This window comes from Tupaia chinensis, unplaced genomic scaffold (genome assembly GCF_000334495.1).
Source record: "Tupaia chinensis unplaced genomic scaffold, TupChi_1.0 Scaffold000545_1, whole genome shotgun sequence".
In the NCBI taxonomy this organism is placed as follows: Eukaryota; Metazoa; Chordata; class Mammalia; order Scandentia; family Tupaiidae; genus Tupaia; species Tupaia belangeri.
The window spans coordinates 2,711,086-2,720,264 of record NW_006160057.1 but is presented as its reverse complement, the minus strand read 5'-3'; the positions used below and the strand labels follow the sequence as shown (position 1 = coordinate 2,720,264).

General features: G+C 38.4%; 1 protein-coding gene and 1 long non-coding RNA gene across 2 annotated transcripts in view; one reads left to right on the top strand and one right to left on the bottom strand.

Moving 5' to 3' along the window:
- ZHX1 (zinc fingers and homeoboxes 1) overlaps positions 1-9,179 on the top strand; it is a 24,955-nt gene that overhangs the window by 2,831 nt on the left and 12,945 nt on the right. The window contains exon 2 of the mRNA XM_014591231.2: positions 7,985-8,098. The gene's annotated coding sequence lies outside the window, so the exon portion shown is untranslated. The remainder of the gene's footprint in view (positions 1-7,984; positions 8,099-9,179) is intronic.
- Positions 4,774-9,179, bottom strand: part of LOC114009507 (uncharacterized) — a 10,390-nt gene continuing 5,984 nt past the window's right edge. Inside the window, exon 2 of the long non-coding RNA XR_003550911.1 lies at positions 4,774-5,142. This is a non-coding gene — a long non-coding RNA (uncharacterized LOC114009507). The remainder of the gene's footprint in view (positions 5,143-9,179) is intronic.

Below are 9,179 nucleotides of genomic sequence, written 5' to 3'. Positions count from 1 at the left end.
GGCCTGCGGAGTCGCCGCGGAGGGACAGACCCACAGCCGCCTCCGCGCTCTCGGGGTTTCTGGCGCTTGGGGGCGGGGGGATCGGGAGGGAAAGTCCCAGGCCCCCGGCTTTACATGGGATGGGAAACTTGGGACGGTTGAGGGGAGTTCGCAGACTGGGTCTCCCTGGGGAGGGCGCCGCACGGCTGGAGGACCCCAGCCCTGGGGGGTAGTCCTGGGGCGGTCAGGAGCGCTGGCCTCGGGGGCGTGTGGCCACCTCGTGGGGACAGTCTTCCTGAGTAAGAGATCCTCCTGCTGGAGCTGAGCGCACTGGCTTTGGGGTTAGAGCCCTGGGAAGCCCTTCGAGGGAAGGCTACAGCCCCAGTTTGCGGACGCTTGTGCGCCCATTTCAGGGCCAGGCCGTGCCCCTCGTTTCGAGGAAGACTCAGAATTGAGTCCTTGGGAACTGTATTACGATTTTGAGGAAGCCCTGGGAATTAGGGAGAACTTAATCAAAAAGGATGGAAATATTCTTTATCCCTTTCGGAGTGGTGGTGGGGCTGACCCAGGGGAATACTCCAGGCTCCGGGCCTGTCGGGAACGATTTCCTAATTTCTTGAGGACCGTGAAAGGCTGGAAAGGGATTTTGAAAGGAATGGGGTCCAGGGGCCGGAAAGGAGGGCTCTGGCAGACGTCCTTTCCTAGATATTTACACCAAAGTTGCAGAGGTAAAGGGACCTGAAACTCTTTGTTTCCGTACGTGTGCTCCACCTCTCCCTCCGTGCCTAACAGGGAAGAGCAAACCCCAGGAAGGAAAACTCTTCGTTTGATATTCTTAGTGTATGTTAATGAGCCATCGAGCTTTTGGAAAGGCGTCGGTGGTAGATACTCGGGACTGGGGGATTAGGAAAGAGGAATGGGGGCGATAGAAGAGGAATATAGGGAAGGGATTGGGCAGAGCGGGAATGTCACAGCCTGCTGTTATCTTACTCTTTTTTTTATTTGAAAAATGATGAGAAGAACTCATCTTTGAGAGCAAGGTGTAAGGAAAGAAAGGCTGATGGATTGGTGATGTGATTACGTTGGGATTCCATGTAACTTAAAAGGAAGAAGCGATTCTTCTGGAGGTGGATATAGCCGAAAAGGGGAAAATCACAAGATTGGGTTCAGGGTTAGGAAGAAAGAGGAAGCTTCCCTCCAGGAATAGAGGCTCTTCGTTGGGTGGGGTGGGGTGTGTGTGTGTGTGGGTGTGTGTGTGTGTGTGTCTGTGTGTGTATACATAAGTACGTACGTGTATCAGTCCACCTTTAGATCTGTTCGCATTGGTCATTGTGTCTTTGTCTAAAAGCTTTAACTTGTATTATGTAGTGCTGTGTGAATTATGTGGAAAACTATCCAGAAAGTCTCTTGTTTTTATGCCAGTAGTGAGGACCAACAGGAGTTGGTTCTAATAGAGATATTGGGCCTAGTATTCCCATACATGATTTTAATTTCTAAAGTAGCAATTCTCATTTCTAATTTTAAGCAAAATAAATGTGAGTCCTACCAGTGGCAAAAAGGCTGGTAACAAGATGTAAAAGAAAAAAGACTTCGGTGAATATCGTTTCCTCTGAGTTCTTCTTTCCTTCCTCTAAGCATTTTAGGGCTAAGCAGATTGATTATATGCATACAGTTTTGGAACATTTTAATATAAAAATGATAGCACTTCGTTTATCAATGAATCTTTTTGGTGGAAGGACCTCTTGAAATGCTGTATTTAACAAGATTAAATTGAGAAAGAAAGAATTAAAGTAAGTCTTGGGTAACTGATGAGAGCTATGATTCATACATATTTCTTGAGCCATTCTTATGTTTTCAAAAGGGCTTTACCATCTTCAATAGAAATTCTTCAAAATACAGTTCAAGTATAAACTAGTTTAATGCTTCACGTTTGGAGCAGTATTATACATGTGTGCTGTTCTTTGGTTTCCCCAGAGTGCATGTAGCTCTAGTTTTGTATTCAGTTCTGAACAGATTAAGATGGGTGAACCAGAGGCATCAGTGCCAGATGGTTTGAAAATATGCTAGGGCTGAAAACATAAATGTGCCGTACTGGGGAGCGCTCATTAGTAGATTTCTTTCCCTTATAGCTGAGCTTGTTATGTTACCGGATTTAGAGTGTTCATGAATGATGTAGCAATTATTTCACCTTTATTGACCCTTGTAAGTTCTATATTTTTCAATAAATGTGAATAAAGCTTTACAATTATTCTTAATAAAATTAATAGCATTGGTTAAATGGTTCATTTTGAAGATTTTTCCCCCTTTTGTACTCTATTTCACATTGATGAAACATTGATGTTGTAATGTAGTGTATATTTTCTTTCATATGTTAATTGAGCATAAGTTGTGAGATTTGAAACTTAGTTTGTTGTAAATTATGGCTTGATATTTAAATGAAAGTGCTTTTAAAATTATTAAAAGGATCACACATGTAGCTGAGAAAATAACCCTTTTATTTACATTGCAGCATTGTGCATTTGAGCTCAAAGGACTTGAATATTAATAGTGTTGAAAGTTCAGTACTAAACTATAACAGGTTTTTTTATCTTATTGCCTTGTTAGTCAATACCATTATTCAAGGAGGTGTTTGGAATTATCTGTTGCACTGTTTATAAAAACTAGAATTATATTTTCAGAAACAGTCTTAATCACTTTATTTTTTATATTATGGTAAGCACATTTTTTTTGAGGTTAAAGTTCTTTTAAATAATCTTATGTAATTTCAGAAGTAGTTTAAATTATATTTCTTTATTAAGAAAACTATTATACTAGCCTTTGAATAAAAAGACTGTTTCTATGGTATTATATATTTTTATTGTATCCTGTAGCTTTGATTTCTTTGTAGTCATGAATAACCAGATTTGCATGACTGAAATTGCTCATTTAGATTACTAATCAGGTACAATTGAGTTTACATTATGGAGGTTGTGGAAATCTGTATTTCATATAGTTTTATTTCTTAAGGAAATATGTAAATTTTTATATAGTTGCCAGGATTTGGTCTTAAAAGTTACTTAATCATGGCACTTTATATAATCCATATCCTATAATGTATTTAAGAGGCATAAACTTAGGTACACACACATATGCACATACATACATAAAGATACACAACAGATATATACCTTTGACCAAAACAAATATGATAATACACCTTGGAAAAATAAGTATATATGCAATTTAAGCATTACATTTATTCAAAGGAATCACTTGACTTTTATCTTTAAGAATTATCTAATTTAATTTATTTTAATTTGACCAGAGAGGAACAGAATGAGAGAGAGTGAGAGATGGTAAGGAAGTAAGCCGCCAGGTCTGGGACTCGAACCATAAGTCAGCCCTGTGGTAGTCTAGCACCCCTAATCACAGCGCTACCTGCTGGCCCCAAATTAATCATTTTTGATGCACAGTTTTAAATTTAGATGACAAAAAATTATATTATCGAGCTTATCTAGCAAAATCAAAGTTTTAAGGTGGTAGCCATACCATATACATACTTATCACTTTAAGTAAAATAACTGGCATTAAATTTGGTGATTTCATATTTTCCATATGATTCCTGACTTCCTTTTTCCCCTTCCTAAAAGTCTTTTTTTCCCTTTTTTGGTTGCTGTAAGAAATGAAAGGAGATAAGAGGTTCTGATACTTCTAAGAACTTTATTCATGATTATGTTTTTCTTCTATCCTGAGTCTGTTCTTTTACCATACAATATTTTCAAAAACAAATCTGTTAAAACTTCACTGGGCATGGGGACTAGCAAGTGGCATGGTGGTTAAGGTGCCAGACACTCCCACATGGCCGGCCACGATTCAATTCCCAGACCTGTGGCTTGCTTTCTCACTTTCCCTCTAGTCAAATTAAAATAAATGAATAAATAAAGTTAAATAATTCTTTAAAAAAACTTCACTGGGCATGAACTATAGTTGGGATTTGGGGGGATAATGAGTAGAGAACAATTTCTGATAAAATTATTTATATCAGAGGTTTGTTAGTTCTATGAAATACCCTTTAAAATGTATCATACAGTAATGATTCATACTGAGGCTAAGATCAGAGAAAGTGTGTATATGGAAAGTAAATAAAATTACGTTTCACTAATGTCTGTCTATTAAAAGTCAGTTTGTCAGTTTGTTCTAATATTAATGTGTTCAAAGGTATGAAATGAAAAATAAAATTTACTGGTTGATTGTTACCTAGATTCTTAAAATAGTTTATAATTTGTCCATTTAGCAATCTTAAACAAAAACTCCCTTTATTTATCTAACTTGAAGTTAATACTTTAAATAAAATAAAAATCTAATATTCATTGCATCCTTACTAAATGCCAGGAAGCAGTCTAAAAACTTTATATGTTACTTCTTTCAGTTCTCACAGCAGCCTTAAGTAAGTGCTATGATTAGCTCCATTTTATAGATTAAGTAGCCAAGACACAGATAGGCTGAGGCTGAGTCCCTTGTCTAAAACCACGCAGCTAGCCCATAGTCCACACTCTTATTCTTTAGTTACAATCCATCTACTAAAACAGTTTATTCTATTTCGTTATGTAATGCACATGGTTGAGATGAGCTATTTAGTTTTTGGAATTCACTCCTTTTACATTTAAAAATACTTTGAAGTAGTGAAAATGTTCTGAAGTAATTCCAGTATTGCGAATGGAAATAACATCAGGCAAATACAGATTTCATTCATCAGAAGTACAGGTCAGGTTACCCTTATCCAAAATTACTGGTGACAGAAGTGTTTTGGATTTGTTTTTTTTTTTTTTTTAGTTTTGAAATATTTCATAAGGATAGTGAGATATCTTGGAGAGGGGATTCAAGTCTAAACAAGAAATATGTTTCATATACACCTTATACACATAGCCTGAGGGTAATTTTATATAGTATTTTTATACTACAACGTTTTGACTGCAGTCTGTCACAAAGTCAGGTGTGGAATTTTCCACTTGTGTCAGGTGGGTGCTCAAAAGTCTGGGGTTTGGGGCATTTTGGATCTTGGAATTTGAGATTAGGGGAGCTCAACCTCTACGATGAGTCTGTCGTTCTCCGGCCGCCTTGTGCCTTTACATGTCTTGGCAGTTCTTCTCAAGAGATTCTCATTCAGTAAACATCTTGCAGTTACTGTGTGATTTAAGAATAGATTGAAATAGGTTACCAATTTCCTACAATATTAATAATTCATTTTGGAAAATAATCTTCCCTCTTTGGCAGCTGTTTTCTATCTTCTCTTCTAGCCCACATCCTGTAGATGGGATGGCTAAGGAGTGGCCAACTGAACAAGGAGGTGCCAGGAAATGAAACTGTAGAATCCCAGACTGCAGAGATAATAGGATGCTCCACTGGGCCTACCAGGAAAATGCTCTTTTGCTTTTCATGAAACTAGTCTAATTATTCAACCTGAACTTTTTTTTAATTCTTTTTTTCTCCGTGATAGAGCGCATCATGTATGCATTAGAGTAAGAGAGGGAGAGGTAAGTATCTTCCACAGGGCCTGGTCACACCTGGACCATGTTTTCTCCAGTCCTCCACATCTGAGCACTCATCTGTGTGCTTGACATGTTTGAGGCTGTCAGGACCAAGGATTCAAACCACCGTTGCCAGGGGTGTCCGGCTTCTCTTGAGGGCCTTCCCAGCAGGCCCTCAACCTCAGCTTTAACTTATCCTAGAAGTATTTTACTAGATGATTGGTATATCCACATTGTTTCTTGACTTAAGAGGGCTCTTCATAAACTTGTAGATAATAATAGCCAAAATTAAAAGACAGGTATTTTGAGAAAATCTTTTTAATTTTTTTTTTAAGGTTTTTGTCATAGGACTCATGCACTTGCCATAGGGAGACAGACAGAGAAAAAGTGAGAAATCACCCTCCTGGGGGGTGGCCACACTGCAATCCCAGGTCCTTCAGTCTCCTGGGATTTTGGTCATGTATACACACGTGCCCCACATTTTTATCAAGCTGCTGGGTTCAGGACTTGAACCACAGAGTTGGTCATATGGGATCCAGCACCTTAGCCACCACACCACCCAGGAAAAATCATCTTTAATATTTATGTTTTATAGAGTATTGGTGCTTAAAGAACAACAAAAGTGCTTTAACCCTTCAAAGGCCTTATTTACTGTTACTCTAATAAGAGAAGCAGTTATATTTTTCATTAAATTTTCTGAATGCTTAAGTACTATGAATAATATACCACAGCATTTTTGGACACTAACCTGACTTTTCAGAGAATGATTTTTTTTTAAACTTTCATTTTTTTTAATTGCTCAAAATTTTAAGAAGAGGTTTTTTTTTTTTAATTTAGCATTCTGACTCTGCACTTGTGCCTTTAATACTCTCTCAATGATTTTCTGCTCCTGAGTAAGGAAAACATGCTTGATCCCGTTGCGGATGCGTTTAACACATATAGAGTCCCCGTAGGCCCTGCTCGTGTGTTTCTTCCTTTTAAGAACTTTTGGTCTCACACCATGATCCCTTTGAAGTCTGCCTGGGCAAACACCACAAGCAGTTTTGGTGCTTTCCCAAGCTTCTTGTTATAGAGGGGTCCAGGACAGTCTCGCTTTGTTGGAGGCTGTCTTGTAGGAAAGCCTATGCTAGTATGTCGAATCCTGGCCCATTCCGAGCACCTCTAGATAACCATCCTTGCCACAAAATGATTTTCAGTTCTTTCATACAATACTATTGCTTCACAATGCACTGACTGTAAAGCTATTTGGTAGTATTGTCGAGCAAACACTAACTAGGTAAACAGTCATTCTGTTTCATAACCACATATTAAGGGGTAGTGCACCACTCGTTATTTAAGTTGTCATTGGCTTATGTTGCCTGCATTAATAATCGTCTGTATTCCAATTCATACATAGTAAATTCAGATATAAGTATCAGTAGGTTATGTGCAAACACATAGCATATATTGGGTTGTCGGTATGTAAAAATGCATCATGACTTTTCTGACAATCCAGAGCAAAAGGGTTTCGTAAACCCATGGGAAATAACATAATTTGAAAAAATATTAATGTGGTACCAGCAGATGGCATAATGGTTATGTCGCTGGACTCCCACATAGTTGACCACAGTTTGAGTCCCAGACCTAGGCGTGTGTGCATGCGTACCCAAAATCCCAAGAGGAGACTGGAGGAGGTGTGGCCATGCCCCTTAGGGGGGTGATTTCTCGCTGTCTCTCTGGCAAGCGCACACATCCAATAGCAAAAATCTATCTTAAAAAAAAGTGTCAATGGATTTCAAAAATTTTTAGACCAAGATAAACTTGTACTTGAATTCTATGTTTCCTGAGTGTTTTTGAAGTCCCCTCAAATTCCTTTCTTCTCCTAGTAAATTAAACTGAGCTGTCTTTCATAATATTTTGCACTAATTTTAAAGAACTTCTGGGATCAGCAGAAGTTCTTTAAAATTAGTCCAGTAATGTTTATATCACTGGACTCCCTTGTAGTCGACCACAGTTCAAGTCCTGGACCCAGCAGCTTAAAGCTCATGCCAGGCACATGTGCATGTGTACCCACAGCCCCAAGAGGAGAACAGAGGAGAAGGGGTGGCCATACCTTCTGGGGAGTGATTTCTTGTTTTCTGTCTCTCTAGAAAATGCACGTGCCCTGTAGCAAAAATCTCCCTAAAAAAATAATAAAGAACTCCCAGTTGCTATGTCTCAATTTTCACAGTATAGGCTGTATATGTATACATTTTAAAATTTTATTGAAAATCATCTAGTAGTTACTTGGTTGTTCTGTATAATATAAATGGACTTTTTTCATGTGTAGTTTTAACTTTCATGTTTCTTACCAGTATTAGATTTGGCATCTAGATAGCTCCTTTAGAATATCTATGAAGACATAATTTTTTTTCACAATTAAATTATTTTTAAAAAGCTAAGGCATAAACTAAAATTTCCTGACTAAGGCTAAATTATATCTAGAATAATAAAATGATATTACTTTCTTTTTTTTGTAGGAGAAGACATATAGCTACTTTCTACCTGTTGGTAATGATGGCCTGAGCTAAACCCCTCCTAATTTGAAGGCACACTCCTGTTTAAAGATCAGAATGCCAAGGAAGCAATGGCAAGTATGTGTTTTATTGTTTTACAGTGGTGAAACTCAAGACACCAAATGTACTCGCTTTAGATCCCATAATATAATGTATTTGGCTCAAGTTCTGAAAACTTTCTGTGAAAAGCAGAAAATGCATGCTTGGTCTCCCCCCCCCTTTTTTTTTAAATGTGCTTTCAAGCTAGCTCCTTGGCTTGGTGACTAAGGCAGCTGGATCCCACATAGCACATGATCCCTCTAGTTAAAAAAAGGTGGGGGGTTGGCAGGTGGTGTGGTGGTTGAGGGTGCTGGACTGCCACGTGGCTGACTGTAGTTCGCATCCTGGACCTGGCGGCTGGCTTTCTCAGTTTCCCCCTCTCTCACTCTCTTCCTCTCTGGTCAAATTAAAATAAACAAAGAAACAAACAAATAAATTTAAATTAAATGATTCTTTAAAAATTTTTTTAAAGGGACCAGAACTTGGCGTAATGGCTATGTTGCTGGACTGCCATGTAGTTGACCATGGTTCGGGTCCTGGACCTGGTGGCTTAAAATTCACACTGGGCACATTTGTGTACATGCCCAGAATCCCAAGAGGAGAATGGAGAAGAAGGGATTGCCACATGGCCATCCCCCCTGGGGGATGATTTCTTGCTTTTTGTCTCTCTCTGTCTTTCTGGGGAGCACACGCGCTCTATAGCAAAAACTTCTCCAAAAAAAATTTTTTTAAGATAAATAAAAAGTAATTTCAAACTTTAGAAACTGTAGGATGATTGATTAATTTCAAAGGATACATCATCACACTTCCTAATATTTATAATTGATTTTTCAATTAATATTTGCTGAAATGTGCTCTGTGTCAGCTTTGTAGCAGATGCTGTGGTAACAGGTAAACAAGACAAATGAATGTCGTGAGGTTAGGGACTGTTAGTGTGGAGAAACTGATCTACAAATGTTCTTCTTTTGCCTCTATCCAAAAAACTGCTTCCAGATTTACAAAATTTTTTTTTTTTTTAAAAAAGAATTATTTTTGGGAACCAGCAGTTAGCGTAATGGCTATGTCGCTGGACTCCCACGTGGTCGACCGCGGTTCGCGTCCTGGACCCGGTGGGCTAAAA